The sequence below is a fragment of the Octopus sinensis genome, linkage group LG4, assembly GCF_006345805.1.
Source record: "Octopus sinensis linkage group LG4, ASM634580v1, whole genome shotgun sequence".
Taxonomy (NCBI): domain Eukaryota; kingdom Metazoa; phylum Mollusca; class Cephalopoda; order Octopoda; family Octopodidae; genus Octopus; species Octopus sinensis.
The window spans coordinates 47,068,446-47,094,175 of NC_043000.1; the positions used below are offsets into that span (position 1 = coordinate 47,068,446).

The 25,730-nt window shown below is 35.3% G+C and overlaps 1 long non-coding RNA gene across 1 annotated transcript; it reads right to left on the reverse strand.

The window, feature by feature from the left end:
• Positions 1-952: 952 nt before the first annotated feature.
• On the reverse strand, positions 953-25,397 carry LOC118763232. The gene is made up of 4 exons (XR_004998982.1): positions 25,385-25,397; positions 11,022-11,025; positions 5,903-5,908; positions 953-1,144 (listed from the first exon to the last, which is right to left on the reverse strand). It is a non-coding gene; the product is annotated as an uncharacterized LOC118763232 (long non-coding RNA).
• Positions 25,398-25,730: the final 333 nt, after the last annotated feature.

Sequence of the window (25,730 nt, forward strand, 5' to 3'; positions counted from 1 at the left end):
ATGTCATGCGTTATTTCATATTCTGGTTAGGTGGTTGGCACTTTAACTGAAGAGAAACATAATTCAGAAATTTCCACTGCTCACTCTAGCATGCTTATTCATATAGATTGACTTCTATAATTACAGTAGTAATTTTGTTTCTCATTATTTTATAAATATCTCCTGAAGAAGTTTCTTTTCAGTATTAGCTATAAAATGCCTGGCTCTCAAATGGTTATGGCAAATAGGGTTCCAGTTGATCTATCAATAAAACAACTTGCTCATGAAGTTAACGTGTAAGTGACTGAGAACTCCATAGATGCGCATATCCTTAACGTAGTTCTTAGAGAGATTCAGCACGACACAGTGTTACAAGGCTGGCTATTTCAATTACGCGTGTAACTCGTTTTTGTCTGCCGAGTGAACTGGGACAACGAGAAAGAGCCGCCAGGAATCGAATTTATGATAGTAAGCTAAAATGCCTTGGCGACTAAGCTACGTGGCTGCTCATAAAATATGGCTAGTAGAAAAGGCTGCCAGCTGAAAGTTATGAATATTATTTTTCTCCAGGGGGACATTTGGTCTGAGATGAAAAGAACCGTTTTACAATTATCTAATGTCAGCACTAGAAATCATTATCATCATCATTACTATCGCATGCACACACACACATACACACACACACACACACACACACACACACACACACACACACACACACACACACATTCTCTAGAGTATTTTTGCGTCATGTAGATCTTTCTTAAGTCAATTACTTTTAGAATAAAGAAAACACAAAGTAGTAATGAAAGGAAACGTCAGCTTCAAATAAATTAAAGAAATCTGCTGTAAGTACAGATTATTTCCTTTCTCCTACTTTTAAATACCAACCTACAAATGCCTACCTAACTATCTTACAGATGGACTCTCGAGTCGAAGTCGGCGCATCAGTGTTCAGCTTTTGCCGAACGGCCGGCACAAATGATTTGTTTATAATGATCAAATGTTCGCGTCGCACATTAACTCACTCTCTTAATCAAATCAACGTTGTCTGAACAGTGCACGGTGTAACATGCATCAGGTGTCGAAATGATTGCAGAGCAACGTGAGATGAAGTGTTTTGCTCAAGAACACAACGCACCACCCGGTCTAGGAATTGAAAGCACTTTATATATACACACATGTGTGTGTGTGTGTGTGTGTATGTGTGTGTGTGTGTGTGTGTGTGTGTATGTGTGTGTGTGTGTGTGTGTGTGTGTGTGTGTAACTACATGTGGATCGTTGGCGAATTTTCCTGTCTTCCTTTTCTCTTGGATTTTCCTCCGTCTCTTGTTTCTGACGAAGAGCTTTGCTCGAAATGTAAAACTACTTTTCTTTCCTTCCCTGAGCGTCTGCTAATACTTTGCACGTACCACATCCTGTCATTTTTTTTTTTCTTGTGTTTTCTTCGTTTTCTTTTTTATCAATTATATGTATATATAGATATATTCTTCTTCTTCTTCTTCTTCTTCTTCTTCTTCTTCTTCTTCTTCTTCTTCTTTTTCTTCTTCTTCTTCTTCTTCTTTCTTCTTCTTCTTCTTCTTCTTCTTCTTCTTCTTTCTTCTTCTTCGGTCCGTTGGTGTCTTTGAGCCGCACATTGGGCAGTCAGCAATTGCCAATTATTTCCGTCTCAGGCCAACTGGTATGCTTCTTCCCGGGTGATGCTCAGTCTGCGTAGGTCTTCTTTGAAGGTTCTACGCCGAACGGTGAATGAGAATGGCCGAACACATACTAAAACTGCCAGAGGAGAGGCTTGTCAAAGCAGCCATGGGTTGGATGGTATACTTACATATATACACACACAGGATGCATAAAACATGGTGCTGTCAAAAGACTGTATAAAAGCCACTTTTACAGCGTTTTCTTTTACATTTGTACCGACTCAGCCAGCACAAATCAGTAACTAGTTTATTTCTTCGATTGGAAACGCCATTTACTAATCAACTTGGCGTTATTCAGGCCAGATTACAAAATACGTCTTGTACCACGAGCTGTTTCGCTTTTACGACCATAGTTGACATTGATAACAATACAAATAACTTTACCAACACAAGCGGTTGTATGACACCAGTAAGTTATTTAAGACGACGAACATACTCTTCTTCATTTAGTTTTTACATTTAAATCAAGGTTTAATTCGATACTAAGAAAAATTTCGAGATGATTTTTTCTATCGGCTATGTAAAGCAGCTAAAATAATACTGGTACGAAATTCGTCCAAATTTAAACTATTGGGTTGTCCGGAAAGTTCGTGCCGATTTATGTAGCTTACATTTCGACTTATTTTAGAACATAGTTGAGTCCATAAAATAGGATTTGACTACACCTCCATTTAGAGCAGAGTTTAAGCTATCTTTTCGTGGAATAAGATTTATGTTCCTATAACCTGTGTTAATTTTGTAACCCTTTAAATTGGAAAATAAGAAAGTTCACTTTCGACAATTGATGCTTTGGGAACCAGAGAAAAATTGCTGCAGCTCGGCTGTGATGTGTTACACCCCCCCCCATATTCACCAGATGTTGCTCCTTCGGATTTCCACTTATGCAGGTCTCTGGAGAATAGTTTTAATGGTAAAAATTTCAATTCCTTGGATGACGTAAAAAGATACCTTGATGAATTATTTGCCATGAAACCACCTCAATTCTGGGAAGAGGGTATTTTCAAGTTAAAGGAAAGATGAAGACACATTGTGCAACAAAAGGCGCAGGAGTGGCTATAGGCGCAGGAGTGGCTGTGTGGTAAGTAGCTTGTTTACCAACCACATGGTTCTGGGTTCAGTCCCACTGCGTGGCACCTTGGGCAAGTGTCTTCTACTATAGCCTCGGGCCGACCAAAGCCTTGTGAATGGATTTGGTAGACGGAAACTGAAAGAAGCCCGTCGTATGTATGTATACATATATATATATATATATGTGTGTGCGTGTGTGTTTGTGTGTCTGTGTTTGTCCCCCTAGCATTGCTTGACAAGCGATGCTGGTGTGTTTATGTCCCCGTCACTTAGCGGTTCGGCAAAATAGACCGATAGAATAAGTACTGGGTTTACAAAGAATAAGTCCCGGAGTCGAGTTGCTCGATTAAAGGCGGTGCTCCAGCATGGCCGCAGTCAAATGACTGAAACAAGTAAAAGAGTAAAAGAGTAAAGAGTATATCTGGTTGATTAAAAATGTAACGGCAAGTATTTATTGACCTTTTTCTTTCCTTTAAAAATCGCAACGAACTTTCCAGACAACCCAATATTTTGCTGTAAAACATTTTCGGCAATGAACTTCTTTCTTTGTAAAACTGAGAAACTCTCGAAATACAATGATCTAGAAATAGATATAACCAGAATGTGGGGCTTAAAGATAGAAATAATCCCGAAAATAATAGGTGCATTGGACATGGTTAAAAAAGAAGAGAGACAAATACAATACCAAAACATCAAGACTTAGGAATAATATATTTATGCAGAAAAAATAGTATTAAAACAGACCACACCACACACCTTAGGAACACAGAGCTGCGCACGGCAGTACAGTGCAAGCAAATAATAAAAATATAACTACCGAATGGTAGTAATTTTATAATCTAGGCAAAATGCCCCAATTTTTTTTGGGTGGTGGTGGTGGTGGTGGGGGGGCAGTTGATTAGATCAACTCCAGTGTGTAACTGGTACTTAATTTATCGACCCCGAAAGGATAAACGGCAAAGTCGACCTCGGCGGAATTTGAACTCAGAACATAAAGACACACGAAATACCTATTTCTTTATTACCCACAAGGGGCTAAACACAGAGGGGACAAACAAGGACAGACATGGGTATTAAGTCGATTACATCGACCCCAATGCGTAACTGGTACTTAATTTATCGACCCCGAAAGGATGAAAGGCAAAGTCGACCTCGGCGGAATTTGAACTCAGAACATAAAGACACACGAAATACCGCTAAGCATTTCGCCCGGCGTGCTAACGTTTCTGCCAGCTCGCTGCCTTCGAAAATTATTATTATTATTATTATTATTAATAATAATAATAATAATAATAATAATAATGATAATAATAATAATAATAATAATAATAATAATAATAATAATAATAATAATAATGATGATGATGATGATGATGATGATGATGATGATGATGAATCAATGAATGAATATTGTTACAAGTCACACTATGGTAATCGATTTTCTCGAATCATTAAGAACCAGCCAAAACTCTGCCATAAGAGAGGAGGAAAATAATGTAACTAAATCTTTGTGACCATCACTAGACTTTTGTATATCTCCACATGTTACTGATTCGACATATTTTAAAATATATTAAAACTTCACTTCGTAAAATTTCTCCCTGTTTTTCTAAGCTGTTGCTAAGGGACAGTCCATTCTTAAGAAATAGCCAACTGCTCTCTCCTTATATGTTATCGATTATTTTGCTTCAGAGCTCATGGTTAATGTGATGTTAATTACAGGACTATAAATACTTTCCTATACACAGCTGTCATTATTCTTTTACTCTTGAAGAACACCTAGGAGAAACCTACATGGCACGCGCTAATGAAATTACTAAACGGAAGCAACCCAAATGGAAAATTAGACTTGAAAAAAGCATCAACTACCTGTATTGCCATCTAGGTTAGTCAATCACGATAATGAAATGTAAGGGGAATAATGTGTTTATACCTCACCAATTACTTCTTGTGCAAAAAGTAACAATATACTGCAATGACTTTTCATGCATGGATCTTAAGAGAAAGCTAAAATACTTTATAGCGCGAATTCAAAACGCTGGGCGAAAATATTGTCACTGTGGAAAAATATCCGAGCGAGCCAGTTTGAATCAAGTTTTCTTACAATACACAGGCATTGGAGATAGGGAAGAAAAAAAGTTACCATTAGAAAGCCCCTACCCAGAAAGATCTTCTGTCATTCTGGTCTAAAATCTGGGACGTTAAGAGAGATTTCAAGCTGAAGACATCGTGGGCAAAACAGAAAAGATAAAAATACTGTACAAATATCGACAGTAAAACATACACAATTAAAACTGAAACTTTCCCCATAGCTGAAGGCAAGCTACATACTGGGAAGGCACTTGGAAGAGATCTGGTAGTCGGACACCTGACCCGCAGAAAATTTATAATATGAATATTCAAAATAACGACTGTAGGCCAGAATGACTTACCAAATTGGTCAGCTAAAGACCTGACGAATGTTGTGGCCAGAAGATTGTGTACAGTCTTTACATGAGCAGTCTCTGCCTTTTCCTTCAGGATCATAGTGAATCCAACAACGCAGTGACTGATGAGCAAACAGGTTGAGAGAAGTGCGTGGGGATGTGCCGACTAACATTTTGATAAACTAAGCTGTGCTGTCCAGAGTAATAAAATACCTCAGAAACCTTGCAACAGCATGGCTTGATTACAGGATACATTCGTTTCTATCCTCTACTCCTGGTTGCTGAATCCCTACACTTGGCAAAAGTAATTGCCACATTAGTAAATCGTTTGGGAGGCTTACGAAGACCTAGGAAACAATCTTTACATTTAAAACTGAGAGCGGAACGATTGCATCCGATGCTATAAATATTTCAAAGGGAATATTCCAAGGAGATAGTCTTACTAAAATTCTGTTTATTTTGACATCAAATTCGTTATCATTTCTTTTACAAAATTCCAGTGGCTGAATGCTGGGTCTGCATCCGCTAGAGAAACCAATGTAATTGATAATTTCTTTCCGGATAACTTATGATTTATATCAAACTTGTTAATGATACCAAAACAAATATCAGCTAGGGTTAATAACAGCATTTTCTGTTGACCGAGGAATGGAACTTGACTCAAAGATCTATTTGTATTTGATGACTGAACATAGAAAATCAGTACCCAAGACATCGAGCTTATATCACCGATTTCTCTGCCTCTACTGTTCTACACAAAGACTACAACTGATGAGTAGTTAACGATAAAAATATATCATATAAACGTCTATGAAGTGCAAACAACAGACTGGATATAATTGTTTAGAACAGACAAGAAAGGTATATACCGTCAGAGAGTTCAGCTGCCCTGCTGATATGAATATCTCTTCATATATCAACGGGGAAAGAGGATAACTATTGAGAACTGCTTTAAGAGTTTCATCTTTGAACTCCAGGAAATAAATTCACATACAACCCAATAATAATAAATGCCCATGCTCCTGTTAGTAAATACCTAAGACATAATCTGGAAAAGTTAGAGATCTCACATCAAGAAACAACCAGAAAATTTGTAAGCAGAAGAGTAAAAATGTGCAAGAATTTTCTCAAATTAACGTGAAAAATTTCAACGGGTGAGCTTTATATTTATATTTATGTTAGAAACATGCACCTTTGATACTGTAAGAATTCAATTCGTTAAAAGCACAAAAGAACACACGTACATATATGCATACATATAGTTATATATGAGGATGGTGTTCGAATCCAGCGATTTGCGTTTTGCCTAACGTACTCAAGTAGGCGAGAAACTCAGTATAACAACTAAGTGACATGCAGTATTTAAATGAGAAAGTATGCATTGTTCTTAATGAGACTGGATCAACTATATCGAAATTAAGATTCTTTGGTTAAAGAGTCGCATATTTTCTGTATAATTTATATCACCAACATTTTATAAAAGGCTTATATTTATGTGTGTATTTTTGTATTTATGTATACGTATACACACACACACACACACACACACACACACACACACACACACTCTCTCTCTCTCTCCCTCTCTCACATATAATAACTATATAATATATCATAATAGCAATATATATAATCCGAATTATATGTAAACAATTGACTGAAAAATGACGAGCTAACTCTAACCAGAATCGAACCCACAAATCAACGCTTACACGGCTCGTTGCGCATCCGATTATTATATAATCCCTCCCTTCTTTAAACTCCTCAATGATAAGTAGTACTGTACTATTAATACCAGCTTTTCACTCTCCAAGCAAACATGTCCTAATATTACAAGTGGTCCCCACTAATCTATTTACATTTTCTAGTCTAAAACAACACACTACATCTTTCCTCTTCATGCTTAACATTACAGTCCTATAGAAGATATTATGCTATTGCCTTTGTATCCTCCCCGAACTTTCAACCAATGTCCACAGAATACCCATAAATTCTATGTATCTCTGCCCTCCTCCCTTTGTCCTTTAATCTTTGCTAGCGAATCCTAAACCCCAACCCTATGCGTAATTGGCTTGTATGCTTTTATTTTTCTTCGCTCTTACTTTTGCTTTCTTTATTCTTTCTTTCTTTATCCTTAATTTATAACAGATCCCCTGCTGGCTACCCACTGCTCTAAGCCTACTTAAATAAAATATCACCTACAGCCCACTTCAACCTACCTGAGAACCAGTTTAGCAGACTTCTATCTCACCCAGGTTGCTGACCTTAGATATCATATTACAGACTTTCATGAACTATAGTCTTAACTTCAACGGTCAACTTTGTCGGTCATTCTCCCATTTCTTAGTTGGTCTCGACGGACTTCAGCCACATCCCTGCTGTAGTCTTGAGATAGTGTTTTGTTTGTAAGGTTACGTTTCATCTGATGATTACGGTTTTTTGTAATGGAGTAATGCTGTCAGTCTTCTATTTAAAAAGATGCGTAAGAAACAGTTGTAATGAGCTGACAATTATCCATCGTTTGTTATTATTTGATTATAATACACCAAGGAAATTTACGACTTGTCGGTACCCTAGAGTATACCAACAACGTACTATTCAACGTAACGTGTAGTTTAGACCAGCCTCATGGCGCTAAATAATCTTAGGCTTGGTTTTTCCCTGTGTACAGAACCGAAATATCCTAGTTGATACTTACAACCATAGGCCGAAAGCACACATTGATCCAACCTTACCTGGGGCATATCTTTCTCAATATATATATATAGATAGATATATATAATTTATTATATAGAAGGAGCTTCTACAGGACTAGAACTGTTTCATTCAAGAGAAATCTTCAGGAAGCTAGTTAACAAGAATTGTATTGGCATTTATACATTTAGGCAGGTTTAAAGGGGTGTTGGTGGGGGACTTTTTGGGGGTAGGCATAGCGCAAAATATCATACTTGGGGGAGTGGTCAAGGAGTCAGTGTTAAATTAGATAGAAGAATAAATAAAAAAAATAATAAAAAAATAAAAAAAAAAAAAATAAAAAAATAAAAAAATCTATATATAAAAAAAAGGGGAATAGAGTTTTAGGTAAATAAGGAGATTCTCACTTATACCTATGCACACATGTATACATACATACACACAATACAAACATATATACATATACATACACACATACATACACACACATATATTACATATATATACACTTACACATACACATTACATATACATATCTACACATACACATATATGTATACATACACACACTCACATGCATAACACGTATACACACATGTATATATACACACACGACCACACATACATATACGCACAGAAAAATATATATACACATACACACACATACTCACACATACCGCATACCACACATATCCACACAAAACACACTGCACCACAGCACACTAGTTCCTATACTACATATATACACATACACCACACATATAACACACATACATACATATACATACATGTAATATATATATATATATATGTGTGTACCTATGCATAACTACACATACACACATATATATACACATACAAATACAGACCCATTCCCTAATTAAATTTTATTATCTTCGTTTATTACTTTTGTTATCTTTGGCCGCTTGGTCACAAACATCTTGGCTATGACAGCCAGTCCATTTATCTGTCTACTGGAAAACAAGCACTCATTCACTCACGCACACTCTTTAGCACGTACACTCACTCATTCGTACACTCATACACATACACGCACGCACGCGTTATATTCATACATACATACATCTACATACATTCACGTATATACACATACGTACGCGTACCTACAGATTCATGTCTACACTCTTAGAAGGCTAGTCTATATATATACACCAATAAAATAAATACACACATACATATACACCTACATACAAATACATACGTGTATATTATATAATATATATATATATATATATATATATATATTCACATATATATACACATATATATATATATATATATATACACCACATACGCATACACACACATATACATATATATTACACTACACGCACATACACATGTACATACGTACCCATACACACACACACACACGCGCGCATCCATATATCACATAAGTACACACATGCGTAAAAGTATATATATATCTATGCTTACACATACACGCACACACACGCGCCTCCTTATATTCATACTTACATGCATACTCAAAAAATAAGTAATAGTAAAATATATATACGCGCAGTTATTCGTACATGCATACTCAAAAAATAAATAATAAATATTAAGTAATATGTACGTGCAGTTACCTATTATATAGACGGATACATACATATAAACTTACACCACACACTATATATTATATATATATATATATATATATATATATATATAATATATATATAATACATATATACACATACACATACACATACCACATACATACATATATATATATACACACACACATACACATACATATATACATATATATACATACTTACACACATGTACATATAACACACATAAATCTAACTCTACGTAACCTACATATCATACACACGAGCGTACGCGTATATGTACATATACACATACACATACACACGCATATATATACATACATACATACACATACACACATGTATACACACACACATATATACACATATATATACATACACATATACATACATATATTACATATACATATATATATACACATATACATATACATATACACATACACACATTATACATGTGTGCAAACATACATCATTCTCATACAAGCACACCACTTACATTTACATATATACACACACTTACACACATATACATACACATATATACATACATACATACATACGTATATGCATACATACACACACACACATACATATATATATATATACATACATACATACACATACACATACCCATACATATATATACACACATAACATATACACATGCACATACTTATATCTCTACATACTCGCATATACATATATATATATACATATATATATATATATATATACATATACACACACATACATATACCTATATACATGTATATATACACATACATATATATACACATCTACAATTTGTATCTACACAGATAGATATATATATATAGATATATATATACGTATGTTGAGATAAGGCGGCGAGCTAGCAGGATCTTTTGCACGCCGGGCGAAATGCTTAGCGGTATTTTGTCTGCCGTTACGTACTAAGTTCAAATTCCGCCGAAGTCGACTTTGCCCTTCATCCTTTCGGGGTCGATTAAATAAGTACCAGTTACGTACTGGGGTCGATATAATCGACTTAATCCGTTTGTCTGTCCTTGATTGTCCCCTCTGTGTTTAGCCCCTTGTGGGTAGTAAAGAAATAGGTATTTCATCTGCCACTACGTTCTGAGTTCAAATTCTGCCGAGGTCGACTTTGCCTTTCATCCTTTCGGGGGCGATTAAATAAGTACCAGTTACGTACTGGGTTCGATATAATCGACTTAACATGTTTGTCTGTCCTTGATTGTCCCCTCTGTGTTTAGCCCCTTGTGGGCAATAAAGAAATGTTTATACATACATTGAGACATACATACATACATACATGTGTGTACATACAAACACACATAAATAAATATATATGTACGTGATATTCACTGAAATTTAAACAGAACAACAAATAAAAGGTTACTAATTATGGTATGCATTGGTAAAAAAATGTAATATTTGAACATACAATAGATGATATACTGCAATGAGAGTAATGATGTTTAAGGCAAAGCACTTCGTCAGAGCAAAGAGAAAGAGAAAAAAAATTCTTCTAAACGATTGAACGGTAGCACTGCGCTTTGAATAAGGCATGGGTGTAAAGAAAAGAAAAAGAAAAGTAAAGATTGAAGGAAAGTGTAAGCACACAAAAAGAGTGTTAAAACGAAGTCAGTCTTTATAATTCATTAACGTCTTTCCTTCCCCATTCGTTTTTGACTTCATTATTGTAACTACTGACAGCATATTTTCAACGCAATGTCCTTTCTTGCACTCTCATCTTTATCTTTTTGCTCCTAGCACTGCAGGCTGAGTAAAGAGAGCATGAATACTTTTGACTGAGTTACTGAAGTTAAACCAGACGCAACAAAAATGTAGCCTTTCATTCGTAGAACCACCCCCTAGCAACTATCTTTGTAAACTCCGAAACTATTCTCGAGAATATATGTATAAACCTCCGAACGTACGTATGCGTGCATGTATGTATGTATGTATGTATGTATGTATGTATGTATGTATGTATGTATGTATGTATATGTATGTATTAATATGTATGTACATATATATGTATGCCTGCATGTATGTGTAAGTATGTGTGTCTATGAAATATAAGTGTATAAATTGTATATCAGTATACACACACATATACATGCACACACACTCCCGCACATATATATATATAAACCGATATGCATATATTCATAAATATATGCATATATAGATAACTACACACATATATATGTATATAAATATATACACGTTTGTGTATATATCTATATGTGTGCATATATGTAAATGTATATGCATCTAAAAACACATATATATACATGTATTACATATATATATATATGTGTGTATGTGGGTGTGTGTGTGTGTGTGTGTACCCAGGCACTCACACACACGTTTCATATTTTACAACTTTTTTTCAGTTTCCATATTATTTATAGAAACCAGTTACTTTTTCACGATGTCAATATCGGTATTGGCACATCTTCAAGATAAATTAGCAATCCTCCACCTGTTTTATTTACTTTTATTTTCATCTATCACCTGCTGGCTATTTAAATATGACTATCATATTTTTTATTCATTTATATTTTTTTATATTTTTTTTTATCTTTCATATTTTTTTTTCTGGTGCTGGAGTGTTTGCGGAAATGTTTCTCTCTATTTAATGTAACGCTGAGCACTTATGTCATACAATAGAATAGGTTCCGATGTTGTTGTCTATAAAGGTTTGTTGCTTGACATTTATGGAAAGTACAAGAAGAGTGGAGGTAGAATATGAATATATCATATTGGCTTTAGGATAATCTCTTATGAAATTATGTATTTATTCATATATTCACACACACACTTCCTTACGCATATATACCTGTATATGTATGTATGAAGGCATATCTATCTGTCTATTTATATATGTATGTAAATATGGATGGACACATTGATACATCATATATAAATACAAATACTTAGAATTATACTTAGACTCGGGTATGAGCTTTGCTCGATGATGTATAAAGCACGTCCACAGTTGTTGGCTATCTGATATCAACGTCGGTAGTAATGATTATGCTACCGGATTTACTCGAGAATTCCTTGGTGTCTGTTGAGTTTATACAAATAGATCAGACACAGAAAATGGAATTCAGGAGATTCTTTATTTCATTTTCTGTTTCAGATCTATGAAATACAAATATAAATGTTCACGAAAAGATTGACATGAGTATGTATGTATGTATGTATGTATGTATGTATGTATGTATGTATGTATGTATGTATGTATGTATGTATGTATGTATGTATGTACGTACGTACTATGTATGTATGTGTGCATGTAAATTGCACAAACATATCAATAGATAGATATTTATGTATGTATATATATATATATATATATATATATATATATATATATATATATATATATTATATATATATATATATATATATATATATATATATATATATATATATATATATATACTAGCAGTATCGCCCGGCGTTGCTCAGGTTTGTAAGGGAAATAACTATATAAGCATTTTTAGAGAGTTATAGCCAAAAAATGCATTAAAAATTGAAAAAAAATTAAGGTAAGTTTTTTTTAAATCGTTGACACATCGTAGATATTTTTAGAGAGTTACTTCCCTTATATAATAGCGAAATAAATGCATTAAAATGGAAAAATATGATGGTAAATTTTTTTTAAATCGTAGACTCATCGTAGACGCGCGCTAATACCCAGAAGGGCTCGATATGAATCACGACTATAAGATACCCGGTTTTGGTTAAACTGCACCGCAAAATGTGGGAGTAGTTACGAATCTAAATCGTAGGAGACAGACACACAACTTCACTCTTATATATAAAGATATAAGCCACGTAGTTATATACACATACTTTGTTATATACACATTCTTAAAAGAAAATGTTATTTTGAACACAACATTTACAAAGAATAAAATATTTTTTGGTTTTTCTTAACCCTTTCGTTACTATATTTCTGACCAAAATACACCCCTTATGTGTTTCAATTAATTTCTAACGTAATCATAAATTTAGTCTGGTTTCATTAAACAACTATAACATTTTTATTTATGAATATATTAATCTGATTTTTGGAAGATAATTTAGTGAAATGTTCTCAACCAATTCTATACTATAATTTTTGTCACAAAGTGACTCTAATTGCAGGTAGATACAGGTAAATTCAACAATATATAAAATTATTAAAATTTTGTTCAAACATCGCTATAGAAAATGGGTTATTAGCTAATTTTCAATTGGGTATACAACAAAATTTTACGATAGAATTTGTTATTCTGGGTAACTTTCTGATACCCATAATAATATTTATGGCAAAATAGGCCTTAATTTCATTTAAAGTTGTGGGAAATAACAAACTATCCTTTCTTTCGCTTTGTTTACGTTTAGCGTAACGGTTCGTTTCCGCCGTAATGATTTCAAATAGGCTCATTCGAAAAAGTAAATAGAAATAGTCTAAGGCTTTACTCTTCTGGGAAAGTCTGTGGCTTGGTCCAGTTTCTTCAGAAAAATCACCGAAAGAAACAGTTTTTGAATTTTCACTCCATTCAGGTGCCAATTCATTTTCTTTATCTCGGATTCACTGTTTTCACTTTCGGAAAATGAAACATCAGATTCATTATCAAATAGCACATGCTTTTTTTTTTCAGTCATAGAGCTAGATTTATGAAGGTCTTCAGTAGAAAATCCTTCGAATTCTGACATATATAAGTGTCGTCTGTTTATACATAAACACTGTTTCATACTGCAATTATATATACATATATCTATATATAATATTATATAATAAAATATATACAGAGTAAAATAAAAACCAATTTACCTTTTCTGTATTGTTATAGCAATTCGACCGTCCGTGTGTCTTTGCAAATGTGTTGGAATGATAAGTGAGTTGTGTTTTGGCGCCTTTTTTACTAATAACAAACACACACGTGTTTGTATGTAGTTGTTTGAAACGTTTGTGTTTGTCACTGTCATATATGTATGTGTATGCGTGTGTGAGGAATGACACACACACACTCACGCACGCACACATGTACATCAATGCTTTCGGAGTGAAATGTTAAAATATTGAGTTTTCTCGAATTTTGTCTTAATTGGGGGTAAAATTGAAAGAAATTTTTTATGGCATCACCCAATGAAAGTACTTTGAAAAATCATGGGTACACTCTAATTGAAGAAATTGTGTGAGGAGTAAATCGTTATGTATTTATTTGTTTCTGTTTGCTGTTTTTTTTTTTTTTAGTAGTGGTTTAAGGTACATTTCTCTCGTTTTATCGAATTAGTTTCACTTTAATCGCTGCAAACTTGCAAAGAGAAAGTCGTAGAAATGAGAGTGATAGTGTGAGTGAATCAGATCGCTCCCTTTTTGTGTGTGTGTGTGTGCGTATGCTATAACCCACACTAAGAAAAGCACTTGACTCAGACACCACAATGTGAGTTTTCTCTAAATTTTGCTTAATTGGGGTTGAAAATTTAAAAACCGGACCTGGCACGACCCGATGCATTCTACTCTTAAAAATGCTAGGTAAATTGTAATTGAAGAAATCCTATATTGTAGATTTCTATAAGATACAAAGGGAGGCAGATAAAATCTGCCTTTTATAATAAGAGATATATATATATGTATAGTGAGAGTTTACGAAAAAACAACAAAAGACGAAGACAGGTGGTGTACAAAACAAACAGATGTATTAGTATAATGCTCAGGAATAGAAAAAGTCTTTTACGTTTCGAGCCTACGCTCTTCTACAGAAAGGGACACAGAAAACAAGAAGAGAAACAAGGAGAGAAAAAAATGTGTGGAGTGGCTAACGATATACGTGTACACATATTTATATTCTGAATTACACTGAATGTAAATAGCCACAAATAACCATATATTGTTACCCTCTATAAGAGCTTCTCAAATACAGTATCAATTGCTTTAATTCCTCCAAATATGTATAGGTACAATTATACATCTAAATATATACATGTCAGTATACACACACAGACACACACGCACACGCACACACACATATACACATGTATACTACACATACACGTTTAAGAAATTGTTTTGCAAGATTCTTGATGGGAAATCGTGCATTGAAACAGATATTGTTATATTTCGGGACGGTCATTTTCCTTCTTGTCAAAGAAACACACGCACTATATATTCGTTCTTCACTCGTTTATTATTGTCTTTTATTTTATTTTATGTCCATTGTCAGGAAATCTTTCGTCACACACCTGTAAACTCTGCAAGTAGTGTCTATATTCTTCAGAACATTAGCGGGGAATCTATCAGGGCCTACAGCAGAATAGTATTTGATCTTATTGATTGCTGATGCTTGAAACAGTAATAGCTATGTCACACGCGCGCGCACACACATATATGATTCTAGGTAATTTGATTTGTGATCATTTCATTACCGCTAACTTCAATCCTAATATTAGAAAAAAAACGTTGAAATTTATTATTATTATTATTATTATTATTATTATATTATTATTATTATTATTATTATTATTATTATCATTATTATTATTATTATTATTATTGTCTTTGCACAGCTAATAACGCTGGAGATGTATTACAGTGTTAGCTGTTCACTACCAGTAAACTAAGGTGACGCCTCTTCTTTTTCAAGCACCTTCCGAAGTATTCGATCGGTTCCAAGCAGTACTGTTTCCTGTATGTGCTCCACCATTATTGCAGCCCCTATTTGTTCTACGTAATTCTCGAGATTTTTGTTCACTGTTCCCAGGGCGCCGACAATTACTGGTACTACTGCTACCTTTTTCTTCTACTACAACTGCTTAATTTCCCAGGTTAACCTGTCATATCTCTCGAATTTTCTTTCTTCCTTATCGCATACCTTGTTGTCAGCTGGGCATGCTATATCTATGATGCAGCATAGTTTGTTTTCTTTCTCAATTAAAACTATGTCCGGCTTCCTATTCTCTATTTCATGGTCGCACTGAATCATAAAATCCCATAGGATCTTTGCATTTCCATTTTCGACGGTGCCTTCAGGTTTGTGAAACTGTGTAGATAGATTACTTGTGTTTGCAACTGATAAAGGGCTTAATGATAGTGAATGTAAAACACTGGGCAGATGATGGAACTTTTAAGTGTTCCCCAAATTTATTTGATCAGTTGTACACGCTTCGTATTCAAATGGGTTCATTCAGAGCATTCACTGCATTACTTCCAAACAAGAATAAAGAAGCTTAAATGAATTACGTCAAGGACTGAGTTATGGTGGATTTTGCGAAAGCATTTTATCTGTTTCATTGTGCTTCCATCACATATTGTTGTTTTCCTCTATCTCAAAATGTGTACAGGAAAGTATGTGATTTTGGCTTTAAGGAAAGATACCATCTTGATAATGAGTTTAGCATTAAGATCAGATGTTTTTCAGTGCTAGCTTTTCTTCCTGGTGATGTGATTGATGGAATCGAAGATATTGTAGATGATGACGATTTTCCGCAAGAACTTGTGTCCTACTTTCAATTATTGTACCTAGAATGCGTGCGAGATAGAGGAATTAGACAACGGAGAATTTCTCTTTTGTTTTCCATTGATAGTCGGAATGTCAGCTTTAGAACAGAATCGGATATGTCTTGCATTTAGAGGGATATCACATCGCAGTACAAAATTCTTTAACATGCACACATTCGAAACTATAGAAATTAATTACAGCATTGAAAAGGGAAGAACACTTGGTACAACTGAAAAGGGTTGAATTTGATCGACATGAGATCTGTGACACTGAAAAAAAATGTATAAGCGTATAAACAAACGATTGCAAATAACTATTGAGCGTTATAGTTCCGAAAATAAGATGGAGATTTTACGAGCAATGGCTCATAGCGTTCATTATTAATGAAGCTTTTAGTAATATTTAAAAAAATCTTTTACTGTGTCTGTCGTTTTATTATTATTATTATTATTATTCAGGTCACTACCTGGACGACTAGAACTCTGAATCTTGAAGTTAATAGCCCGCGCTTTTAACCTCTACGCCATATGCCCATGGGCAATTACGGAGTGAATTTTAAGGCTTAGAAATCTAGTATTTCCCTATCCTTCCTTAATACCTGTTCTCATATTATACTTATATCTGCTCTCGGTCTGCTTAGGAGGTTATTGTGTCCTAGCATATGTGCTGCTTCTTTTAGTTTTCGCATTTTCTAGTGGTGTTCTCTGTCTATTATTTTAACTTCATTCCACAGGGGGAGGTGGTCTTCATTTTTCATACATGATCAGCTATACCCGATTTATCAATATCTTCTCGTCTCACAGCTTTGCGATGTTCGTCTACCCTCATTTTGAGGGGGCGGCATGTTTCGCCTTTGTATAACCTACCATAGCTGCATGGGATGGAGTACACGCAGTCTTTGGTCATATTCTATATATCAGGTACGTGCCGTTAGTAATTACTCAGGGTAGGCAGTTGGTGAGATTTATGCAGTAAAACACACAAAAAAATAAGCGAAACACAGGTGCGCAACTGAGTTGAAGGCAGATTTACTACTGCCGTAATTGCACGTAAAGAAAACTTTGTTGTAGGAATGTACGCAGCAAGTTTACTATAACTGTACTATGCGTAGCTTAAATACTAAGATTGAAAGGCAGGGGCGAATTATGCCTACATAATCTACAAAAAAAAAACAAGAAAAAATACTTTGCATTTTATGCATAGTAATGAGTAACCTTCATAATTTTATTAAAATAGGTGCATATTTTGCCATAAAAGGAAAATGTTGCTATCAATCTATTTTATTCAAGTTAGGTACTGCCTACCTTGCTAAGCGGTACGTCTCTGGTATACATACCATACATACATACATACCTACATACATACATGCATATATATATATATATATATATATATAATATAATATATATATATATATATATATATATGTAATAATGAAGGGTGAAATTAATTAATTTGGAATAATTATCAATTACACCAAGTAGTCTTCGGCATGTAAAAGCCTCATTCGAGGAAAATTTAAGTAATACTAAGCAATAAAGGGTTTAGCAACGAATTGCCTTACCACATACCGAATTTAGAAATACCAGTCAAAGAGTTATAGCTATTTCTTCTACTAAAAAGGGAGATCTCAGTAAAAACAGCAATTGGAAGGCAGACACAAACAGGTAAGAGAGGATGAATTGACGGCAATCTATCATACATTTTTAAGTTATCTACGGACGTACGTTTCGAAATCAAGTTTTTAGGAAAGCATAAGAATTAAATATTAAATATTAAATAATTAAATAATTCTATCTTACCGAAACTTCTTTTCTCTTCAGCGTAGAATACTATAATCATAAATGATTATATATTGAATTTTGAGATACTAGAAGGCACCAACTCAACTCAGTATCAGAGCGAGCTAGAATCCGCAACTAGTATCACCGAATTCAATTTGTGAATGAAACGATTGTGTCACCAGCCCCTTCCCACCCGCGTGTAGCCAAAACAAGATGCTGGTCATCTACTGAGATAAAATATGGTTATCCGTAATAATGAAGGGTGAAATTAATTAATTTGGAATAATTATCAATTACACCAAGTAGTCTTCGGCATGTAAAAGCCTCATTCGAGGAATGCTTTCCTAAAAACTTGATTTCGAAACGTACGTCCGTAGATAACTTAAAATGTATGATAGATTGCCGTCAATTCATCCTCTCTTACCTGTTTGTGTCTGCCTTCCAATTGCTGTTTTTACTGAGATCTCCCTTTTTAGTAGAAGAAATAGCTATAACTCTTTGACTGCTATTTCTAAATTCGGTATGTGGTAAGGCAATTCGTTGCTAAACCCTTTATTGCTTAGTATATATATATATCTATATATATGACTCTCTGTTTGTCTCTCTCTCTCTCTCATTTTTACTTTCTCTCTATTCATCTTCTCTTTCCTCTGATCCTTTGGTCTAGTCTTCCACTACCCTCCTATTTCTTTGTCTCGCTCTGCACTCACAGGTCATTCTTCGACACCCATCCCTTCTCCTCTCTGATTCCTTCTTCTCCTCTTCTCTCTCTTTGTTGCGTTTTGTCCCCCTTTTCTCTCTCTCTTCTCTGTCACGTGACTGTTGGCCGAAATCTGCCTTTCAGCTCCTGACCCTCGTCGTGTTAACATCGTTGTTCTTCGTCCGCCGCTATAAAGGCTTTTTCCAATGCGCCAGAGAAAAAATTTGTTTGCTTGTTATCAGTCGTAAGACACTTGTTGTTTTCACACCGTTAATGCTTCTGTATTAATGTTTCTGTATTCCATTATTGTTTTTTGTTTTTTTTTTATATCTGTCCCTTTTGCTGTCCTGGTGTTCGTATGCATTCGATCCTTCTTCCAGGAAATCTACGCTTCCAGCTTAGTTTTTCTTGGAGGGCTGGCCGTGATCTAGTAATCTCAAGATTAATCAGCCGAAATTACTACGATGATCCGGTTCTTGACTGAAGACTGAGGGGTTCGAATGTCCTGTCCATGTTTATTGTATCGTCTTCTATGAGTTATACGTTCTTGTCCATGTTGTATTTTTCTACATACCTTAAACATATTCCAGGCGCCCCGTACCCCTTTTATCATTAATGTGAACACATATTCTTAATAATTGGTACGACTCTCTGTTTGTCTCTCTCTCTCTCTCATTTTTACTTTCTCTCTATTCATCTTCTCTTTCCTCTGATCCTTTGGTCTAGTCTTCCACTACCCTCCTATTTCTTTGTCTCGCTCTGCACTCACAGGTCATTCTTCGACACCCATCCCTTTCCTCTCTGATTCCTTCTTTCTCTCTCTTCTCTCTCTTTGTTGCGTTTTGTCCCCCTTTTCTCTCCTCTCTTCTCTGTCACGTGACTGTTGGCCGAAATCTGCCTTTCAGCTCCTGACCCTCGTCGTGTTAACATCGTTGTTCTTCGTCGCCGCTATAAAGGCTTTTTCCAATGCGCCAGAGAAAAAAATTTTTTTGCTTGTTATCAGTCGTAAGACACTTGTTGTTTTCACCGTTAATGCTTCTGTATTTCATGTTTCTGTATTCCATTATTGTTTTTTTTTTTTTTTTTATATCTGTCCCTTTTGCTGTCCTGTGTTCGTATGCATTCGATCCTCTTCCAGGAAATCTACGCTTCCAGCTTAGTTTTTCTTGGAGGGCTGGCCGTGATCTAGTAATCTCAAGATTAATCAGCCGAAATTACTACGATGATCCGGTTCTTGACTGAAGACTGAGGGGTTCGAATGTCCTGTCCATGTTTATTGTATCGTCTTCTATGAGTTATACGTTCTTGTCCATGTTGTATTTTTCTACATACCTTAACATATATTCCAGGCGCCCCGTACCCCCTTTATCATTAATGTGAACACATATCTTAATAATTGGTACGACTCTCTGTTGTCTCTCTCTCTCTCTCATTTTTACTTTCTCTCTATTCATCTTCTCTTTCCTCTGATCCTTTGGTCTAGTCTTCCACTACCCTCCTATTTCTTTGTCTCGCTCTGCACTCACAGGTCATTCTTCGACACCCATCCCTTCTCCTCTCTGATTCTTCTTTCTCTCTCTTCTCTCTCTTTGTTGCGTTTTGTCCCCCTTTTCTCTCTCTCTCTTCTCTGTCACGTGACTGTTGGCCGAAATCTGCCTTTCAGCTCCTGACCCTCGTCGTGTTAACATCGTTGTTCTTCGTCCGCCGCTATAAAGGCTTTTTCCAATGCGCCAGAGAAAAAATTTGTTTGCTTGTTATCAGTCGTAAGACACTTGTTGTTTTCACCGTTAATGCTTCTGTATTTCATGTTTCTGTATTCCATTATTGTTTTTTGTTTTTTTTTTATATCTGTCCTTTTGCTACCTGGTGTTCGATGCATTCGATCCTTCTTCCAGGAAATCTACGCTTCCAGCTTAGTTTTTCTTGGAGGGCTGGCCGTGATCTAGTAATCTCAAGATTAATCAGCCGAAATTACTACGATGATCCGGTTCTTGACTGAAGACTGAGGGGTTCGAATGTCCTGTCCATGTTTATTGTATCGTTTCTATGAGTTATACGTTCTTGTCCATGTTGTATTTTTCTACATACCTTAATATATATATATAATTATATATATTATATATATATATATATATATATATATATATATATATATATATATATGTATGTGTGTGTGGTGTGTGTGTGTGTGTAGAGGCGCAATGGCCCAGTGGTTAGGGCAGTGGACTCGCGGTCGTAGGATCGCGCTTTCGATTCCCAGACCGGGCATTGTGAGTGTTTATTGAGTGAAAACACCTAATGTTCCACGAGGTTCCAACAGGAAGTGGTGGTGAACCCTGCTGTACTCTTTCACCACAACTTTCTCTCACTCTTTCTCCCTGTTTCTGTTGTACCTGTATTTCAAAGGGCCAGCCTTGTCATACTTTGAGTCACGCTGAATCTCCCCGAGAACTACGTTAAGGGTACACGTGTCTGTGGAGGGCTGAGCCACTTGCACGTTAATAAGTGAGCTGCGTCACTGGTGCCAAGCTGTATCGGCCATTGCCTTTCCCTTGGAGAGGGGAGACTGGTATTCGTGGGCGACTGCTGGTCTTCCATAAACAATCTTGCCAAGACTTGTGCCTCGGTGGCTAACTATCCAGATGCAATCCCATGGTCATTTATGTGTGTGTGCACGTGTGCACATATATACACCAAAATATACATACATTTATATATGTGTGTAAATATTTATACGCGCATATATATATTTATACGTCCTATATATTATATATATATATATATATTATATATAATATATATATACATAGGGAGAGAGTTCACGGAAGAAATAAAAGACGAAGACAGGGGGCGTAGAAAACAAACAGATGTATTGTATAACGCTCAAGTATTGAAAAAGTCTTTTACGTTTCGAGCCTACGCTCTTCTACAGAACACAAATATATATTAATATTAGGTGTGTGTGTGTGTGTGTGTGTGTGTGTGTGTGTGTGTGTGTGTGTGTGGTGTGTTCGTGTGTGTGTATGCATATACATGCATATATATAATTAATAGCGACAGAAGTAGTATTATCATCAAAAGTCAATCTTGATCTCCAACTTAACGTAGAGATTGCTTTAGGGCACTCAAAACTGCGTCACTTACCTTAAGTGGATCTTTCATAAGGGCCCATGGTGCATATAAGCACTCGTAATTTATCACTATATGCACATATGCATATTTCCAAACAAACGTACACACAAACCCACGCGCGTACGATTACACACACACATATACAATACCAGACCTTTTTATCTAAGGATCGTGAGTCCATGTCTCTCTGCAGTACATGTAACGAGTGGATACATATGTGGTGGTGTGTGCGTGTACGTGTATATATGTTTATATACACTTGACTCTGTTATCTTCCCTACTGTCCTTCTCGTGTCTGACCACTGTCCGAAGTCAGGACGCCATGATAGATCGTTAGCTCCTACGTTAGCTTCAAATAAATTATCAGCCCTATCTTTTTAATTATGTGATACGCTGTTGCGTCTTGAAGTAGGCACCAAAATCACACATATAGTACACTACATGTCTAAATGTGCAATGGTTTCGAAATGGAATAATATATTTTAAAAGTCCCATAAAATATTCAACAAAACATATAACATAACTGATCAAAAAAACGTTTGAAAAAATACTAGAATTAAAAGCATTTTACGGAGTGGGAGCGCTAAGCAATGATGTGAATAAACGATTTCGGTGGATTTACACAATTTGTCTATAGCGAGAAACTTTCTCCATGACAAACGCAGTGAATGGCTTGTTTACGAATTAGAACGTGCCTCTAGCATATTCGAACTGGTAATAATATTGCATTAAAAGCATTCTCTCCTGCATGAAACCACAAACCTATAGGTGACATAACTTCATTTAGACATTTAGTGAAATACTTATTATAAGTGAAAACGAAAATTGTCAACTTAATGACTTACACAGAAACATCAGGCACAGATAAAATCACTTTCTCATCAGAGATTTAAAACAGAGCTGCTACTATATACTGTAAAAGGACACAAAATTAGATAGGGGCGGTGAGCTGGCAGAGTCGTTAGCACGCCATGCGAAATGCTTAGCTGTATTTCGTCTGCCGTTACGTTCTGAGTTCAAATTCCGCCGAGGTCGACTTTGCCTTTCATCCTTTCGGGGTCGATTAAATATAATCCACTTAATCCCCTTGATTGTCCTCTCTGTGTTTAACCCCCTGTGAGCAATAAAGAAATTTAAAAAAAACTAGATAGAAATACAGCGGATAATTCTAGTATCTGATATAGTATTCTGCAAACAGAAAAAAGAGCTACACGGTTAAATATGAAAGACATATTAATAGTAAAGTACATTTTAAAAGACTCAACGTAAACCACATGTAAAATAAACTATGAAAGTGATGAAAATTAGTCGTTAAACTAATTAAAACTTACTGATGATGATTTCATCTGCTACAACACTATTCTTATGTTCCCTGCCTGCTTAATACAGTATGCCACAATAATGTACTTCTGCCATCATTTCATTCCAAAGGCTAGGATGAGAAGTTTTAAAATTGTTAAGGGAGCTCGGAACGTTATTATTCCAGATTAAACATAAAAGGCTTATACGGAATTAAGAACAATTTTTAATATGTATGTGTGTGTTTGCGTGTATCTACACACAGACACACATGTATATGTTTCTGCCTCTCGCTTTTTCTCTATGTATGTATGAATATTTGAGTTTGTATATAAATATCTGTATAATATCTACACAGTGAGAAAATGAGAGGAGGAGAGGAAAGGAGAGAGTGGCGGAAATTGCATAGAGTTACCGATCTGCTTTTAGCCATAAAACGAAAACAGATTCTGATTCTGTATCTCAGACAAATTTATTGAAAGAGAAAGTTAAATATGATATTACAATTAAGTTAGTGTCTGAATCATTCTCCAGAAATTCTTTTGTATGTATTATGAGGAATTATTAATAGCTGGAAACCTTTCGGTCTTCCGTTTCTGTCCATAACTGAGCAAGTTGTCATCCCAGCATTGTTTAGAGATGGTAAATAATGTGGTAACAAAGATAACATATGTGGACAACTTGCTGTGTATTCTCAGATGAGAAGAAAATTGAATATAGATGATATATGTATAATTCTATCAATATATGTACGAGTTGTTGTAGTTGTTATTGTGGTTGTTGTTGTGCCTGTTGTGGTTGTTGTGTTGTTGCTGCCAAAATTATTCCCATTCGCATAAGTTTTTTTTTTTCTGTGATGGAGGCTTTGAGTTCTGTAATGAATGCCAACAAGATACTCATCACTTGTATTTTTCTTTCTCCTTCTTTCTCTCTTTCCTTCTCTGGTGTTCTATTTATTTTAACCTGAAAGAAAGGTTGGTTGTGGCCAGCATAGCTGATATTTTGGTCCTTGAACAATTTCTGGCAAGGTCAGGCTAAGGTCAGAGGGTTTGTTCTTATCCCCATATTATATATACATATTATACATACATGCATACACACACACACGCACATACACACATTTATGTATGCATATATATATATATTATATATATATATATATATATATATATATATATATATATATATGCATATATGCTATGAGGATAGATAAATAAATAGATAAAGAAACAGACAGATAGAGAGATGTACATACGTGAGTGCGTGCGTACACACACACACACACACACACACATATACATACACACACACACATATTTATGTATGCATGTGTGTGTATTTATAAATAATGAGTATGAATGACAAAAACATATGACAGAGAACAAATGAAAATTTAGCCCTTGACTTGTATCTTGCTTAGGAAGGCGGTGAGCCGGCAGAAACGTTAGCACGCAAGGCGAAATGCTTAGTGGTATTTCGTCTGCCGCTACATTCTGAGTTCAAATTCCGCCGAGGTCGACTTTGCCATTCATCCTGTCGGGGTCGATAAATTAAGTACCTGTGAAACACTGGGGTCGATGTAATCGACTTAATCCGCTTGTCTGTCCTTGTTTGTCCCCTTTGTGTTTAGCCCCTTGTGGGTAGTAAAGAAATATGTATCTTGCTTAGGATTTTGATGTTTTTAACACTCAACTCACTACACACACATTTACATGCCTACCAGCCAACTACCTACCTACCTACAAACATATACATGCGTCTCATTAACTTAATTGTAATATCTCATTCTGTATACATGCTTCTGCTTCAAGGATCAGACAATATTAGTTCAAACAG